Source organism: Adiantum capillus-veneris, chromosome 7 (assembly GCF_014529385.1).
Source record: "Adiantum capillus-veneris isolate H3 chromosome 7, ASM1452938v2, whole genome shotgun sequence".
NCBI classification, from domain to species: Eukaryota; Viridiplantae; Streptophyta; class Polypodiopsida; order Polypodiales; family Pteridaceae; genus Adiantum; species Adiantum capillus-veneris.
In genome coordinates, this window is record NC_140937.1 from 73,569,882 (window position 1) to 73,589,976 (window position 20,095).

Sequence of the window (20,095 nt, forward strand, 5' to 3'; positions counted from 1 at the left end):
TATAAACATCGCTATAGGTGGCCTGTAAACATCGCTATGATCGTGGCTATAGGCATCGCTATATATCAGCGGCTATGGCGACGCATATAGCGATGGTTATAGCGACGCTCATAGCAACGTTCCTGTATTGATGCTATTAGCGACGGTCGTAGCGATGTCGGGGAGTATAAAAACCCAACGTATTTCCATCGCTAACAGCGTCACAAGTGCACACAACCTCTTGTAGTGCGATCCACGGCATGATTTCATCATAACTAGGAATTTATATTTTCAAATTAAAAACTAAGCATAGGCGGGGTATTGGGGCATCATTGCTAAGCATATAGATGCATTCTGGGTCGAAAACAACTAGGTCAAAAATCCACTGTTGTTAATAATCGCGATTTTGGCACTTGACCTAAAGTGGGGTTTCAGACTATAAGCATGTGTGCTTAGGTCTTATAAACATGTACTAGAAGTTTTGTTATGTTTGGATGTCATCTGATGCTGTAACAGATGTGATTTGTTTGCCGATGAGCGATTGGCTTTTGGTGATTTCAGTCACTTGAGTGTAGCTTTAGTTAGATGCGAGTTGTTAGTTGTTTTTCGAGAGATTGACAACCTCATATAGCCTCTATGCACTAGTCGAGTCAGTTTCATTCCATGGATTGACAATTTAATCGTGGTTCTCACTAATACTGCAATAAGATAGGATGGTGAGGTTAGACATGCGTACCACATTTGACGTTGTTGCCAGGGATCGAAGAGACTTAGCTAAACTAGGGAAAAACACGAGCGTCTTGTGAAGTTATCCTTTAACTTCCTTTAGGATCGCCTAGAGTTCAAAACTTTCTTTTAGAAACCGCATAGCCTAAGATTGTCGTCTTTTGCTGTGTAGAGGTAGCTTGGAAGTAATCGTACTTGCTAAGTGCCTTTAGGATTGTACGATTGTAGAAATAGATTAGGATTTTGAGGATGATTGGTAGACGAGACAAGTCTTAAGATCAATGCTCAGAAAACCATAAAAGACAAGAAAACGAGTGTTTGTGGACACTTTGCACAACCCCATTGCATGAGAATCTAAGAGTAGGTAAGTAGGATCCGAGGTGGATTTCAGAACATTGCTCTCTCTGAAAGAATGATTGTGAGTTGTTATTAAAAGTTGCAAAATTTCAGGTCTACGGCTAGAAATAGCACGAAAAGACTCCAAAACACTCCATCCGACTAGAGAGTAAGCTTAAAAGTTGTCTCAACCAGTTGGTAAGCTCAAGGACACTTCGAGGTAAAACTTTCAAGAGTTGGCCAAAACTCATATTATTTACTTTTTCTTGACATTTTAGGGCAAATTAAGTTTTGACTTGATTCATAGGCTCAAAATAGCTCATAAAAAGACTGTCCGTTGAAAAATTGCAAAAGTTGGTTCATTTCAAGCGTGAAGTTAATAATCACTCTTATTAACTTTTAGCTAAAATTTGACCAAGGTTCATACCATTGACTCATTGCATGTGTACAAACACCTTTTGTAAAGGCACAAAAGATTTGGATCACCAAACTGACAAAAAATTGGGTAAAAACTAAAGTTTGTACTGACTTTCTGAATCTTGAGTGTAAATTGGGAAAAATTTTGTCCAAACTTGTTGAAAATTTGATTCATAGGCTTATATTGATGTGATAAACATGTGTACATGCTCAGTTGACCAAAAAGATGAAAAAAGTTGCCAGTTGTAAATAATCGTGATTATTTACATCTGCCCCATTTTTAAACTTTTTTGACTAATTCAGCATACCACTAGATTGAAAATTGTCACCAAATTTGCAAAATTAATCTGCGGACAGAAAATTGATGACCATTTGACAAAAAATTGTCCAAACTTGATGAAACTTGGCTAGGAACATTAACTTGAGGTGCTTAACAGATCTGTGTCAAAGTTGGGACAAAAATTTGTAAAAATTTAGTTGGAGTAAATAATCGTGATTATTTACATCTTCTTCAAAACTTGAAAATTTTACGAATTTGAGTATACCACAAGGTCAAGCATATCAAGTAGACGCCACAAATCAATTTTGGTGAAATTTGGATCATAAAAGTGAGACTTAAGCTAGATTCTTAAAATCAGAGTTTGCGGACACAAAATAGTTGATAAACTTGATCAGATATTGTCCAAACTTGTTGAAACTTGTCCAGGGACTTTAATAGGTAGTATACTTGCCAAACGAAGCCAAAAAGCATTATGAAAAATATGCACCCTCTAGGGGCCCTTTGGGATTAAGGTTAATTAGAGGCCATCCATTGAGAAGAGGGTGGTGGACAGACTTTATGCCCTCAAAAATGTAGGGGGACAAAGTAGTCTTACACTTCTTAATGGGCTCTTACCTAGTGAGAAAGGGGGGGGGGGGGGGGGGGGGGGGGGTGGAGTGGGCCATGGAACCTCCAACTTGAAGGAGTACGACCGGAAGTGCGACGTGAGAGAGAGTGTGAGAAGAAGAGCACGACGATATGGTGAACTCGCTCTACTGTAATGTGTAGAGCATAGTGAGTTCGTTTTAGGTTTTTTACAAAAGAATATGTGTACATACCTGGCAGCCCGCCCACTTACCTGGGCGACCACATTGGGATTTATACCCCAACAACCTCCCACTTAAAGTCCAATGTGGTACTTTAAGTGTGAGAGAAGCTACTATACAAGCTAATATACAAGAGATGTAGAGAAGTGATGTACTACCCTACACCTAACTGCTTGCGAAAATGCGCAAAGCTCTCTGAGGGAAGTCCTTTTGTAAGTAGATCAGCAGGATTTTCTGTGGTGTGAACTTTGACAAGCTGAAGTTGCTTATCCTCGAGCATTTCCCTGATGAAATGATACTTCACATCCACATGCTTTGTCTTTGAGTGATAAACTGGATTGCGAGCCAATTGTATAGCACTTTGACTATCACAATATAACACAGGCATCTCTTCTTTGATTCCCAAATCTGTTACTAATCGATTAAGCAAAATTGATTCTTTGCATGCCTCTGATGCTGCAACATATTCAGCCTCCGTAGTAGACTGAGTAACACAATCTTGTAATCTAGAACGCCATGATACTGCTCCACCAGCCAATGTAAAGACATACCCTGACGTAGACCTTCGGTTGTCTAAGTCACCTACATAATATGAGTCTGTAAAACCCTTTACACTTAGCTCCTGACTCCCATAGCATATACGCATACTCTTTGTAGCTTTCAGGTATCTCAATATTCCTTTCACTGCCTCCCAATGTTTCTTACCTGGGTTTGACATGTATCGACTTACAACTCCCACTGCAAATGCAATGTCTGGGCGAGTAGCAATCATTGCATATATCAAACTACCCACTGCAGACGCATATGGAATCTAATCCATTTCATCTCGTTCTTCCTCAGACACAGAACAATCTTGTTTGCTAAGTTTCACATATGGTGGCAATGGAACACTCAGTGCCTTTCCCTTCTCCATATTGAAACGTTGCAAAATCTTGTGAATATACTCGGTTTGAGATAACCAAATTACTTCTTTGATCTGTCTCTCTCAATGCGCATACCAAGTATATGACTTGCCTCACCCATGTCTTTCATGTCAAACGATTTTGCCATCTTTGACTTCAAAGCTGAAATTTCTTCCAAGTGCTTGCCAGCAATCAACATGTCATCCACATACAAAATAAGGATCAGCCAACTGCCATCCTTAGCCTTCTTTGTATATAGACAGTGATCGAACTCACTACGTTTGTAGCCTTGAGAAAGCATAAACTTGTGGAATTTATGGTACCATGCCCTCGGTGATTGTTTTAAGCCATAAAGACTCTTTAACAACTGGCATACCCAATCTTCCTTGCCTTTCTCAACTAACCCTTCTGGCTGCTGCATGTAAATTTCCACATCTAAATCACCATGCAAGAACGCTGTCTTGACATCCATTTGGTGCAACACCAAATCTAATATGGCAACCAATGCAAGACAGCATCTCAATGTAGTCATCTTCACCACCGGAGAGAAGACTTCATCAAAGTCAATGCCTTGTTCTTGCTTAAAGCCCTTGGCAACAAGCCTTGCTTTGTACTTTGGCTGACTATCATGAGCGGTGATCTTATACCTGTAAACCCATTTACAAGGTAGAGCCGTTTTGCCCTGTGGTAATTTAACTATCTTCCATGTCTTGTTTTTATGCAGAGCTGTCATCTCTGACTGTATGGCCAATTGCCAATTCCCGAAGTCCTTCATTTGCACTGCTTGCTTGTAACATGAAGGCTCATTGCAATCAGTCAACATGACATAGTTCATAGATGGAACAAACCTATCAGGAGGTCGCGTGATACGTCCAGATCTACGTACAATAGGTGGCTCAGGCTCAGGCTCAGCCACAACCTGTGGTTCCACTCTATCCTGTCCTTGCTCCTCTTGAGCCCTGACATTTTGTCTTGCACGTGCAGGTCCATCTTCTTCGAAGACAACTCTTCTAATATCCTCAACCCTCTCTGGTTTAGAATGATATTTGGATTCATTAAAGTGAACATCATTGCTGCGGACAACCTTTCTGGATTCGGGATCCCAGAGTCTGTACCCCATCTCACCAGAATTACCATAGCCTAGAAAGATGCACTTTCTACTCTTTGGCTCAAGTTTGTTCCTAAATTCCTTTGGAACGTGAGTATATGCCTCACAGCCAAAGACTCTGAGATGCTTGTATGAGGGAATTTTGCCTGACCATACCATCTCTGGCACTGAATCCTTCTGAAAAACCTTGCTAGGAGATCTATTTACAAGATGAACAGATGTTGATACAGCTTCAGCCCAAAACCCATTTGGCAGCTGTGCATTAGACAACATACTTCTGACCTTCTCTTGTATGGTCCTATTCATCCTCTCAGCAACACCATTTTGAGGAGGATTCTAAGGAGCAGTAAGTTCACGTTTTATACCTTTTGACTCACAAAAGTCCTGAAAGGCCTTTGAAACATACTCTCCGCCATTGTCAGTGCATAAGAATTTAAGCTTCTTGCCACTCTGATTCTCCACAAGTGTCACAAACGTTTTGAAAACACTAAACGCTTCATCCTTGTGCTTGAGAAATTAAACCCATACTTTTCTCGACTAATCATCTATAAATGTCATAAAGTAAGAAGCTCCCCCTAGAGATAGGTTAGGCATAGGTCCACACAAATCACTATGAACAAGTGCCAGCTGTGTATCTCTTCTACTGCTTCTATGCTTATGTGGCTGCTGTGTTTGCTTACCATGCAGACAATGTTCACAGAATTCAAAATCATTAAATGAAAAGCTAGGCAAATAACCAGAACGAGACAAGAATTCCATTCCCTTCTTGGACATATGTCCTAACCGGCTATGCCACAAAGAAACGTTCGGCTGCTCGGTTACATTGATTACATTTTTAGAGACATTTGATACATAAATCATGTAAAGTCCTCCAGACTTTACTCCATGTGCTACTGTCATAGAACCCTTGGATATCTTCCACATGTTCTGTCCAAAAATGGTGACGTAGCCAGCATCATCAAGTAAACCTGTGCTGATCAAGCTCTTTGTAATTGCGGGAACATGTCTCACATTCTTCAGCATGAAAGAAGAGCCATTCTGAAACTTCAATTGAACATCTCCAACAACTAAGATCTCACATGTCTGCCCATTGCCTAGCCGAACATGATCTTTAGTGGTCACATAAGAGGTAAACCACTCCTTGTTTGGAGACACATGAAGTGATGCCCCTGAGTCTATAATCCAGTCACTCAGTGCATTTCCATCAGATGCTGTAAGAAGAGCTGAGTCCATTGTATTCTTCAAGAAGTAGATGTCTCCAGACACTAGACTGTCATCCTTTGCAACAGTGTTTGTCACATTTATTTCTTGAATCTTCACTGAGGACTTGTTCTTCTCACCATGGTCTTCAGCTTTCTCTTTGCCTTTTTCTGCTTTCCATTCTCTGCAGTCTCTTTTCATGTGACCCTTCTTGCCACAATGGTAGCATTCTATGTCACTCTTGCCTTTAGCACTGCGGGACTTCCTACGAGACTGATTCCTCTTTCCACCTTTGTACTTTTCTTTGGTCCTTCCTCTGACAACTAAGGCTGTTCCTTTGCCTTTGTCCATTGTCTTTCTATTGGTTTCTTCAGTAAGCAGACTTCCTTCTACACCTGCTATGTTCAAACCATCTGGAGGTGCAGAATTACTCAAAGCTGTGTGAAAAGTGTCCCAACTTTCCGGCAATGTGATCAACAGGAACATAGCTCTAACAGGTTCATCAAACTTGACACCTTGAGCTGACAATTGACTATAGATTGTGTTGAATTCATTCAAATGATTGGACATAGGTGTCCTTTCTTTCATCTTCAAGTCAACAAGCTTCTTAAGCCAGTATACATGTGAAGCTGCACTCTACTTCTCATAAAGATCACTCAGCTTTAACCATGCTTGATAAGCCGACATCTCGTCTGCTACATTGAAGTAAACGCTTTCTGCCAAAGTCAGCATAATGGTAGAAAGTGCCAATTCATCCATTTCGCTCCATTCATCTTCGTCCATATCTTCTGGTTTTATCCCCTTGAGCTTTATAGGTTTTATCTGCTTCTTTTGTACCAACACGTGCCAAATCTGCTTCTTCCACAATGGGAAATTGGCTCCATCCAGCTTCTTGATATTGTAAAGAGCAGTGTCCTGTGATCCAGCCATAGCTACGCTTCATAGTAGTTTACTTTTCTGGGAAAAATTCGGCAGAGTTTCCCCTGTAAACTGACCTCTGAACCAATATCAACCTGTCAAATGAACCAAGAAAGCTTCAGATTCTGCAAAAATTTTGGCAGAGTCTCCTTTGTAAAATGGCTCTGGTGTACTCAAAAAACAGACCAAAAAACAGCTCAAAAAACCACTGTCTCTCTGACACTGTAAGCTGTGGGTAAACCTGTCCTGCACCTGTACTATCTCTGATTGTCCTGTCACTATCCTGTAAGCATAGACTACGACAATACCTCAATGGCAGTTAAGCAAAGATGCAATCTCTCTGACATTGTAAGCTGTGGGTAAACCTGTCCTGCACCTGTACTATCTCTGACTGTCTTGTCACTGTCCTGTAAGCATAGACTACGACAATGCCTCAACGGCAGTAAAGCAAAGATGCAATCCCAACTGTCTAACTCACATTCAATACATCCTAGCTGCCTATCTAAGGGTGCTCGAGGGATCGCTCCAAGACCTGTATCACCGAAAGGATCTCAACATTCGAGAATCCCCCAGCTCAATAAAACCTCACTCGACCCTCAACAAAGGCTGCAGTAAATCTGACAGTACATAGACTTCCCACAAAGTCATACATCCACAAATGTCCACTGTATGTTGTAACCGCTGCGGCGGTTGTTTGCTGCGTGACTCACAGCAAACCCTCAACAGACATACATCATCTCCGACAATACATCCCATGTGGAAGTACCTGCAATGTCAGGATGAAATCTGGAATATCAAGCAGCAAACACAAGTTACCTGATGAACTAGTGGATGTCGCCTACAGTCTGTGTGTAGATGCGCCCGTGTCGTATGTGACATGCCTCCAAGAACTGTGAGCCGTCCGTCGATGTGTAGACAGCCACAAATCAACACTCTGGGAGTGTCGATATCCTCAGCACCTGCAGTCGTAGGCCGAAAACCCCAAATTTGCAGAGTCGGATCTGCACCCGTCAAGACCACGTAGTCCAAAATGGCCTGCGCAGACCTTTGTCGAAGCCAAACGGTGACCGAGATGACCTCAGAATGAAATTCTGAGCACACCGAGCAACACTCTCTCTCTACACCATCTCCATTGCTGCAGCAAGGAAGCTCCTCTCTTCTCCCCTACCACCTTCCATTGCCACACCAAACAAGGGTTATCCACCTTCTCCTCCCATTGCCACACCAATCAAGGGTTAACCACCTTCTCCTATCACTTTATCCCACCTACATTGTAGCAACAAGCAAGGTCCTGCTCCTCCTCCTAATTTTCTTTGCTGAACCATGGCCAACTCTACTTCGTAAAGGCTGCCAAAGGATGAGGTCATAACACTTTCATGCCACAACACTACAGGTATAGATGATGAGTGGGTGTCACAAGAGTTCACTAAAGGTGCTTGGGTATACATGCAAGCATCTGCTACTGGCCCTCATCATGTGCGGAATCGTGCAAACTTGGATCATCATTGGAAAGGAAAGATCCTTGGCTTCAAGAACCGCAAAGACAAGGGAACCGTAGCCATTGTGCAACATGTTTTCTCAATGTCAAGCATGCAATTGCAACAACCACCTCGATTTCCAACACGTTGTAAGTACATGTTTTGAGAATACAAAGGTAGGTGTGAAATCACAGTGTAATGTTATTATGGATTCATACTTAAGATTTTCCATGCATTTATAGTCATATTTCCATCCACGTTGGTGGAGGAGAAGCCACTACATAGTCTCTCTGGCACTTCAATGCTATACATGCGGATATTGGAGCAACAATGTTTGCACACCTTTGCACAACCAAAGTGGTTCAAAGAAGGATTTTCTTCTATTCTCACTCCTATATTGTGACTTCTTCTACACAAGAGTTTCGAACGCTTGAACCCATCAAAGTAACTTCCTTATTAAGTATGGAGTGGCCGGTGCCAGATTTATGGTCCGTAGCATCTTTCAAGCAAAATATGATAATAGATGTCCAAAACTCTTTGAAATACTCTAAAGCTTCTAGTCTATGGGCTTGAGTTGGTGTTTTCCTATTCACTGTTTTGTGCACATTTTTAAAGAGTTTGGATTTGTGGAGACTACCACAATGCTTGTATGTAAAGATGTGAATTATGAGGAATTAGGAAGGCTTTTAGAAGAGGACTGGGGTTTTGTGGAGGTCATGCACAATGGGGACCGGTACCGTTGTAAGGTTGGAGCTTCAGGTATTGGAATGCGCTATTTAAAATCCCGCACCTCCTTGTACATACGATTTCACTATGATCGTTGGATGTGGAAGCTTGGAGTGTGGACTCCCTTACAGAGTGTAGACGACGCTATTGCAAGCTTTGACATTGCAGTGAAGATGCCCAACAATTCTTTGGAGGCACTCTAAGTGAACAAGCATTGGACTCTCAATAATGTGCGAGAACATTGGTTACTTTGGGTTTTGAGGCCCTTCAACAAGCACAATTTCGTTTACAAGGTCACAAGGTGAGAATCCTTCCACCACATTTTGAATACATCATAGTTTGTCGATCATTGGATGCTTATTGTAATGAATGTCCGTAGATTGGGAAGAGAATGGAAGACAAATTGAAGGTTGAGGAGGACTAAGGGATGGATGGAACTATGCTATCGCCCTTATAACTTAACTCTTGCAATTTTGAAAATAATCCCCAATGTAATCAACATGATTTGATTCAGCAAATCATGTCTTTGAATATAATTTTTCGCATTGAGATGAGAGATCATTTTTTGGTTAAAGTGCCTTCTTTTTTCTAAGTTTTTAAAAAAGGGACCACTATAAAAGGGGGGCCGCGTAACTCATTCACTATTTTTACTTTTGCAACTCTTGAGCTCCTCCACTCTCTATCTACACCACATGCTAGACATGGATGCTTCCACAGCCTCTGCATCTGCACCCACATCCACCCCTTTTCATGCTTCATCCTCTTCCTCGATGACACCACATACAAAGTAAAGGTGGACCTCCACACCTTTTTTACTCTTCTCCCTGACCTTGACGCCACAATTGCCCTTCACATGGATGCATTTGTCGAGATTTTTGCGTTCATGGAGGAGCACATCATAAAATATTCCGTATCTATCTCCCCACATGCAGGGATCTGGGTGCCTTGCGATCTTTTGTGCTACATACACAAAGCTGATCGCCCATTCTCCAAGCGATTGCGACAATTCCAAGAAATTGCCACCAACACAGGCCATTTCTTGGACGAGCAACCTCAGGGGTGTCAGTGCTCAAGAAGCGCAAGTTGGGGGTGGAGTACCTTTCTTGGCTAGCAACATTTATCTTCTTGGTGAGCGAGGAACCTGATTTGGAGGAGCTCCGCTTACCACACCTTTAGGTTGGGTCCTTTATCAAGGACACCAAGGACCAGGAGGTTATCCCGATGAACCTTGCAGCGGAAGGAAAGACACTTCCACTCGAGTATCCCAGGGGGCTCGAGGAAGTGGTTGAGAAATCCATCGTTGTGGCTGGCCCTAGTGACACTCCAGTGCCACCGCCATTTACGGATGTGGCTATCCCTGAGGTAGAAATCAGCCACTCTCCTCAGTGGTAGTAGATGGGGAGGAGTATGTGTATATGCATGATTTAGAGAAATCATTTGGCTTGCGCATGGATAAATTCTTGAGCGTGCTATGCAACAACACCAAATGTCACTTAGACAATACGCTAGATGCCCTAGAAAGCAAGCTCTTTCCACTTGGGGACTCTGTTGCTGACACTATTGCAGTTGTATGTGCGGAGGTCCTGGTAGCAGAGCAGTCGCACTTGGTTGAGGAAGAATTCCAAGCCACGCAAGCCAAGGTTGAGGCCGCTCGGATGCCTATTGCATTATGCAACCTCCCATCTGATGATCCAAAGCTCATAGCTATGGTGCATGGGAGCGTTGACTTGGATGCAAAGGGCAACAGGGAGGAGGACGACAAGGAGCAAGAGGTAAACGCTATCCTAATTTTCATGTTATTATTTTATCCTTCATTGCCTTTTTCTCAACCTTCATTGGTTTGTGACAGGACGTTGTGGAGGTTGATGATTTTGCTGCAAGGACGGGTGGCAAGCGGACGGGCTTTGGACCTCAGTCTTCCCTTGTTCATTACCTAGGACAACTCCCCCCTGGCGATGTGGCCATTATCTATAATGAATTTACTCCCCAAGCCCATTTTATGACTTGGTCGTTGAAAGCTTTGAGCAAGTTTTTGTGTTTGAGCATCATTGCTCAAACTGCACATCTTGTGTTCATAGTGCGTAGATCCCTTGTATGCATAGCATTTGGCACTGGCTTTCGTGGTAAAGTGCTTTCCTAGATAGGGATACATGATTTCATTGGCTCAACATAATTTTCTTGACCATTTCCTGGCGCCTATCTTGCCCGTAAGGCAACTTCTGAGTCAAGAGGGACTGCGCTATGGCCTTTGGGTTATGAACTCCTCAGATACATGATGTAAACTCACCTTTTTGGAAGTAATAAAGAATATTCCGAATTGTCTCTCTATCTTGTACATTCTTCTAAATGTGGTTTGTCAACCTTGAAAATTATTGTAATTGGTGATATGTTTCAATAAGTTGTGTCTTTTTTGCTTGAAGTAACGACATAGCGGAAGTTGGATGCACATGATACTTCTTTCAACTTAGCTTAATTCAGGGGAAAGTATAAAACACATCTGAGTGAAAAGAAGTGGTTTCTATAAAGTAATGATGCAAAACCAATTGCTTTCAGTTAATTTATGTTTTTTAAGTATCTTTGGGGGTAGAAAAGACTACCAGGTGCCAAAAAAAAGGGTGGCCACAAGGGCACGCAATTGGCCCATCCATTTGTTTTGGATGGCCAATTTGCGCGTCCTTGTGATCACCTTGTTTTTGGCACCTGTTAGGATTCTCTACCCCCCAAGATACTTAAAAAACATAAATTAACTAAAAGTAATGGGATTTGCATCATTACTTTAGATGGAGCCTTGTGGCCACCCTTTTTTAGGCATATGGAGCATATGTTTGCGCTCAAGGACACTAGAAAAGGTGAAATCAACTCTGAATTTAAGTTTTCAAGCACACTATCACCTGCTTCAGCTCTACCTAATACATCCCTGCAGCAAAAGGCCCAATTACATTGGACATTTGAAAAATCTTAATGTTGCATAGACACTTGGTTTCACAATATGTTAACTTTTTTGATATCCTATGGGGTAAACAAAGTTTGAAATTGCCAAAAAAAGGGTGGCCACAAGGGCGTGACAATTGGCCATCCAAAACTGATGGATGGGCCATTTGCGCATCCTTGTGGCCACCCTTTTTTTGGCACCTGGTAGGCTTCTCTACCCCTCAGAATACTTAAAAAACATAAATCATCTGAAAACAATTGGTTTTGCATCATTACTTTGGAGAAACCACTTCTTTTCACTACTTAATACATCCCTGCACCAAAAGGTCCAATTACATTGGACATTTGAAAAACCTAATTTAATGTTGCATAGACACATGGTTTCACAATATGTTAACTTTTTTGATATCCTATGGAGTAAACAAAGCTTGAAATTGTAAAAAAAAGGGTGGCCACAAGGGCCACACATGGATAATAGACATAGTAGACACAACTGTTGATCATATTGTCATTGCAAAGTTATCTCATTACAAAGATAAGGGTGTGCAATACAAAAAGAGGGGTAACTTTGGCTAATGCTCGAAGTCTCGTCGCAATCGACCGGCAAGCTGAATATCTTTTGGCTGTATTGTCACTCGCTTTGCATGAATGGCACATAGGTTGGTATCTTCCAACAACGAAATGATGTGGGCCTCTGCAACTTCTTGAATAGCCTCTAGCGCTATTGCTTGCATTCTATACTGATTTCCATAGCTTTGAAGCACCTCCTTCACTTTGCAAGAAAAGGGGGCGCGTTGAATTAAAAGCTCTGTAGTCTTCTGGTAGTGGCGGATTTTTGCAATTGCCCTTGCTATTTTTCGGCGTCACTGCGGTTGTCTTGGGGGCACTTGCACATTTGCTGGATGGCGGTGTTTAGGCTTCTTAAAAAAAATTGACTTGCGCCTGTTTACATGCTTAGGGGCTGGATCTGCAGCCTCTTCTGATTCATCCTCTTCCCTTGGCTCCCAATCTTGTGCTGTGGGGAGAGCTCCCTGGCCTCGAGGCAGTGTCTTCCCCCCCAACGGGCACCCACTGTGTGCATGGTATATTATCTCGCTGCCATGGTGGATTTGTCTCTGATTCAGTGTCTGTATGGACCACCCGAGTCTTGGATGGTCCTGCTTGTGATTGGTGGTGCGACGGCTCCTCCCTATCGAACTCTGTTGTTTGTTGGGTCTCTTCTTCTCTCCAGCGTTGGGCGGGTTGCTTCATTATTTTTCTAAGTGTTTGTTCTTGTGGACGTGAAGATTCTACAGCCCTCCATGACTCTGGTGCCCTACTACCATGCCACTGCCAGAAGAGTTCCTAGAACGGTTAGGTGTTCGTGGCCATTTTCTTGTGCCTTTAAGCCATGCCAGCTTATCACATCCTTGGAGGGTGTTTTTGTTGGCAGGTGGATGCTCTTTTGTAGTTTGTTTGGTGTGTGCCATTTGGTATGGTAAGAGATCACCTGTTCTTAAGAAATGAGTGGTTTATGAGAGCATGCAATATTTATAAGGGCCCGTTTAAAAAAGGGCCCTGTTCACACTAATTTTGAAAAAAAACCTATTATTTTTTAAATAAACATGTCGTTAAGAGTTGGACCTTGTGTTCACATGTAGTGACTCATGCAGAATCCACTTTGACTCTTGTGGCACTCTGCATCGCCTCCATTCAGCATGCTTGGCGGGACCTTGCAACATTTGCCACTTGTTGCTGTGCTCTTGACGACTTCATTTTCGCACTTCAATAGAAACCTTGGATTGTCGCGCACGCTCCATTGTTAGGTTACGAGCAAATGTTGTGTGAAAAAACCAATTGAACATCTCCTCCAAATAACTGGATTGCACCATTCCACCACCATGTTGAGTATTTTTGAAGTACACTCCCCTTGCTCGATAATTGGACCTCTCTATACCTTGAGTGCTAAAAATTTCAAGCGATCCATACTTGTGCATAAAAAATGCACCATGCGCAAACAAGATATGTTGTTCACATGAGTAAACGATCCACATTATTTAATAAAAACAATCCATTGTAATAAATTCACCATGTAACATGGCTTATCATGTAATGTGAAATGTTATTTTCACCCCAAGAAAGGGTGAAGACCTTGGTAAAATCTGCCAAATCTTCTTGAAATCATTTGCGTTATTCTTCTGTTGTGCTTTTAAGGCCCATAAGCTTGACTATTTTATCAAAATGTGCCCAAACTTGCTTGCGCTTGTTTGCAAGCTCGCCATTTGAATCATTGTCAGTAGTAGCTTTGCATAACTCCTTCCAAAGCTCCCAAAGGTTACCTCCCTGCTGGTTGGAGCTGTTTCGAGTAGCATATCGACTTGGCTTTCCTGGGGAAACTTTCTTCAAAAAGTGTCTGGATTTTTTTCCACTCATTGACACTTGTTGAGCAATTGCATGGGCCTCCCCTGTGTTCTTTGCAGCAACGATAGACACATTTCCATCGTGACAGCCAATGGAATTCAAGGCTACCTCCACTCTTTCGATCGCTTCCTGGGACTTTTTCGATGGTTTCATTGTGAAAGCATAGTCAATGTGGAGCTTCAGTAGCCTATCAAAAGTGCGCATGAATGCGTGTAATGTACAAAAATGTACATTCGATACAGGAAATGGAAAGATGGGATTCCAAGAGTGGTCCTTTTGATCACGATCTGGGGCATTGAGCATGGGACATCTCAGAATAGACGCTTCCTATTCTCTACCTTCATCTCCGACATCACGACAATCTAACCCTTGTTCTTCATACTCTTGCCATGGAAGCATGGAACCGACCTTTGCAGTGCTCTTATGTGATTTTTGTCCATTAGGTTTGTACCCTCGAGTGCAAAATGGACAAGGCATGAGAGAAGAAGCCCCTTGTTTGTAGCCAAGCAAACACTTTATGATCTTCAAGTCCCCAGCTAAGTGCCACTCCACATCATAGCTACGAAAACCCTCAATCTCCAACTTCTAACCTGCAACTTGGGAGTGTATTACTTCTTTGATCCATAGAGTTCTCTCAAAAATCCATGAAAGTAATCCATTGGTCTCTTTGGGCACCTCAATAGCACCCAACCATCAAATGTCTTTCTCTAATTGCATGCTAAAAGAAGGGGTGGGAGATGGCTCGATTGAATCCCTTCACTTGGTTTGCAAAAGGGCCTCGTTCATTAGAGTGAAACTTAGCCTCTCTAACCTTCGACCTTTCACTATTTGACACTCATCGAGTTTCAGCACAAAAGCGACCTTTGTGCCAAGCACCAAAATAAATTGTGCCAAGACCTTAAACTTCAAAGTCTATGATAAAAACAAAACCAAAAGAAAAAAGTATAGTGTATCACCTTCTTGAGGTAACTCGTACAATCTAAGAATGGTTTGTTGAAGTCTTCTAAGGTCCACAAAAAATCATCAATAACCACATTTTTCAATTTTCGCATGAGGTCCTTGGTGACTGCATCCTTAATGTGCTTACCTCCAAGTGATTGTAAGATAGAAATCACATCCTGGATATTGAGACAACTAGTGAGAAGGTTGACTCGATCATCTTGGCTTGTTCCACCACATGCCTCCTAGATGAAGTTTCTAGCAACCAATAAAAATAAATGTTAGAAAATAGTGTGAAGTAAGAATGCATCATGCAAGTAAAGACCAAATCACCCTGTGGCTATCACTCATCGTTTGCGTGCTCCTGCCGAATGTGCAAGAGTTTCAATGGATGAATACGTGTGTTTGTGTTCCCTTGCACCAAGGGGTGTTTCTTTCAAGTATGTGATGGTGTTGGCAAGCTTCTTAATGTGGGATTCCTTTTCTTGCATTTGTTGTTGAAGAGTTTCAACCACCCTCTCTGAAGAGGCAACACTCTCTTGTAATGCCATCGTCTTGAGATGAAGAGCTTGCCATTCATGCATCCACATAAGCAAAGAAGCACCTACACCCATACACAACTGCTTGCAATAGCCTAACAAGCCTACTTCTCCCCTCCCAAGAAATTGAAGAAATATCGAAAGGCTATTAAAGGATGGATGGAAGTGGCTTATAAGATCCTAAGGGTACAAATGGCCGTCCACCCAAATGTCAACATTGGTCTCACTAGCGGTGCGACGTTCTTTGATCACCCTCAACAACGATCTTTGGTGCAAACGCCGTGGGTAAGAGAATATGTATGCTTTTGGTGTGCGGAGTACGTGGTGGTGGAAGCAAACCATTTGTGATGTCTGTGAGCACCATGGGGGAGGGGTAGGGAGATTGAGGAAGATGGGAGGAGAGAAGAAGGGAGGGGGGGGGGATGGAGAGATTGGGGAGGAGGAGGAAGGTAGGGGCATGGAGGGAGAGAGGAGGGAGGAGGAGGAGAACAAAGTGTGTTTTACTTTTTGGGGAAAAAGATTTTTGAAAAAATAGACTTTCTAAGCTTGTGGGTGAAAAAACGGATCAAAAAATGATTTTTGGATATGTATATATGTTGGAAGGGAGTTTTAAGTAAAAAATAGGTAAAAATGATTTTAAAAAAATCAAATTTTGACTCTTGTGACCCACGTTTTTGTTGATGTGGTCACACCCCTATGCTTCCTTCACTTTAAAAAAGCTAGAGAGAGAAAGTAACCCCTTAGGTCCACATCCTACATTTGTCTAAAAAAAAGGCTAGAAAAGCCTACTCAAAACTACCTTCTTCAATTCCCTTGCCCCCTTAACCCCACACAACATTAACCTTAATCCCTAAAAATTAGGATTCCTTACAAAGCCCATGCAAGGTCCATATTTCTCCTAATGGTGTAAAAAACTAGCAAAAGTAAATAATCGCGATTATTTACTACTGCTACCCAAGGACGTAGTTTTGACTTTTGAACTTGTAAAGTGTTAAACGAGCATAATACAAAACCACTGGGCAAGTTTGGGTTCAATCGGATCCAAATCGGTACATGTTCACTCAGTTTCCAGGTTGCAGATTAATCCTTTGATTTTTTTGCTAAAGTCGAATATGAAAGTCAATTGCTGACTACCATAGCTCGATTTGACGTGATACACATAGACCAATCATGACAGTTAGCAAAAAATCTATTGTCTTTATAGAAGAATAGCTAACTTGATCAAATTTGTACCGGAATCGGGTTGCAGACGAGGAATCGGCAATTCAGTAGAGGTTGCAATCAAGTCAAGTGGAAATTGATGACAAGTCAATCCAAAGGTAAGTACTCTATCCAGGGCTTCACCAGTCTTGATGAACCTTAGATCTAGTCGTGTACTAGGAAATCAAGGCATATTCGAAGATACCTCCAGTAGAGTATCCACCGAAGATACCGTGAATCAAGGCATTTCCTTGCACACAATCCTTGAAGAAGTCACATACACTTTTTCAGCTTCAACATCTAAAATGTCTTCTTACTCGACTCACTCGAGAACCGGAACGACAATGCACTATAAGCATATACTCTCTTTTTATAAGACTAACCCCCATGGAGCTCAGGTTTACCTTGACCTAATGAGGGGTATACTATTCACATTGATGACCATGGTATTGAGTTCGAAGAACAAGGAAAAATGTACATGGACAGAAACGGAACTCAGTATGTACAAGTTGAAAACCCTCACGTGATAGACAAATGGGGGTTAGAAGTAAACACCATAATCCCAGATATGTCAGCAAAACACGACCACAACTGCCAGGAGACCGGGAGTTGAACCAAACAGACACGTCATACCAGCTGATTTTCAGAAATGGGTCAGAAAATACAGTGGATCGGGGGATCCATACGGCCACTTAGCAATCTTGAAGCAAGTGCTAAGAGCAGAACATATATTCGATTTCCATACTCAATTTGAGGGGTTTGGAATGACATTAGAAGGAAAAGCATTCACATGGTTCCAAAACATTCCACCAAGGTCAATCATGGACTTGAACACATTAGCTCAAGTATTTGTAGTTGTTTGTTTCAAAACGGGGATCAGAGATAATACGGTAGCTCAAACCTATAGCTTTAAACAGAAACATGGTGAGCTTGTTAGGGATTGTGCAACTCGAATGAAACAATACATTGCCAGATGCCCAAGGCTAAAGATACCTGCAGAAGAACGACTCGTATCTTTGTTTCTAGAGGGATTGCTAAACAAATAACTTCATGTTGTACTCTATAGTAAAAAGCATACAACCCTAGAAGAGTGTGTATCAGATGCTATTGACTTAGGAGACAATTGTGATATTTTTAACGAAGAAGATGCCTCTAAGGATAACCAAATTGATAAAAAAAACATCCATTAAACTAGCACAAGTGGGAACGGCTTCTATAGCACCACTTTTAGCCATAGAAGATACGCTCAAAAGGATGAACGACATGATGAACAACATGCAAAAAGCACCTATGAGGGGACCACGACAAGGGATACCTCAACAGGGACAACCAATTAGGCCACAAAAATGGTGTGCAATTGAGGGTAAATGGACCAACCATGAGACCCACGAGTGCTACTTCCGACCAAAGTATGATGGGAATGTTCAGTACGTGCCTATGAGGCCACAAAGACAACCCATGTACAGATATTAGCCTAATATGGCCCAAGATCAAAGACCACCAATAGGTATGGAAAGACCTCAACCTGTGTTGGGTCAAAAACCTCCGTACCTAGGACATAATGCAATGCCTATAAAGTACATGCACTCCGAAGGAGTCATAGATGAACAAAAATTAGTGCCTGTTACACCCTATGCGGAGCCTAGTCCATATACAGTAATGGTAGAAGGAGATTGGTACAATTCACATCCACCACCAATGGAAGAAACCATGACTTATGCTCCACCATAGCTCACACCAATTTATTATGTAGCTAATCAAGGTGTCAGACCTCCCATGGTAAGACCTATGATTAAGCCAAGAACGGGAAATTGTCACAACTGTGGTGTAGATGATCATTGAAAAAATGAACGTCCAGAGCCTGACAAAAACCTCAAGCTGGTTGAGCCTATTGCATACAATGTTGCAAAAAGGGAAGACATTTTCCGAAAGATTGCCCTAAAAATCCTTTAAACAAGGATAAAACAGTAGGAAACGTAGTTCAAGTGATACCTAGTAGCTCATCAGAGAGTGAACCGATTGTTCCAATCAAGGTAATCACTAGAGTCCATGATAAGAAAAAGAAACACAACTCCTATGATCATTCGGAAAATACAAAAGTTTCCTCTCAAAGGATCAAAAGAAGCAGAAGCAAAAGATATGAGACGCGAAAACAAAAACAATGGGTTGAAATCAAGGAGAAAGCAAAAAAGCTATTCCAAGAAAATGTGAAAGAATCTGGAAGTGAAATCAAGGAAAGAACTGTGAAATCTGGAGGATCCATTTTGGTTGATAAAATTTTTTATCCTATTAATGCAGCCTTGGAAGCCTACCAAACAGGATTTAAAGCATGCCAAAACATGGAAAACAAATGAAAAAACTATCCTTCTCCAGACATGGAAGCAGCTAAGTTGGAAGCTTATCAAAATTTGGTAAGAATCATGTAAGAAATGCTAGAAAAACAAAAACCCAAGCTTGAAAGTATCACAAAACCTGAAGAGCTTGTGGTAAGAGACACTAAAGAAAAACCCGATGTGGTGGTATAACCCCGCCTTGAAACAAAAGAACCAGAACTTATAGTGCCGGATAGCGAAGATGCCTTAGACGGAATTCCATTCGTATAGGGAGACTGACCAGGACACTTATGGAAAAAAGTTAGAGAGATCAATGATGGGAGCCTAACTCTAAAGTCAGCTCCTATAGAGGAGGTTTGGTTGGATAACCTACCTTCTGATATGAATATGGATGTACAATCCTTTATGGGGATTGCGGATCTGAAGCTTCAGGAATGTCGAAACCATTGACCTTGAAAACATTACCCTCTTACTTGGGAGATAACAAAGATGAATCCATTGTGTGTAAGATGACTCAAGTAAAAAGAGCTGAACAGACCCTAGAAGTAGACAACATTTATTCAATCATGTCTACACCCATCCAATGCACTCTTACCTTGGGAGAATTGTTAAAACTCAGACCATATTTATGGAATGATCTACAGAAAACCCTAGAGAAGGTGGGAATAATGGGGCTAATCTCAAAAAAATTAGAAAAATTGAAAAACAAAATGGACAACAAAGAGATTCGATCTGTTCCAATGAACAAAGGCGGAGAATATTACAAAGGGGAAGAAGAAAACACCACGCTTCCAGTGAAATATAATGACATTGAAACCATGGCAATACTGGATAGTGGAGCAGGTATAGCCATAGCCACAAAAGCAGTACAGGAATC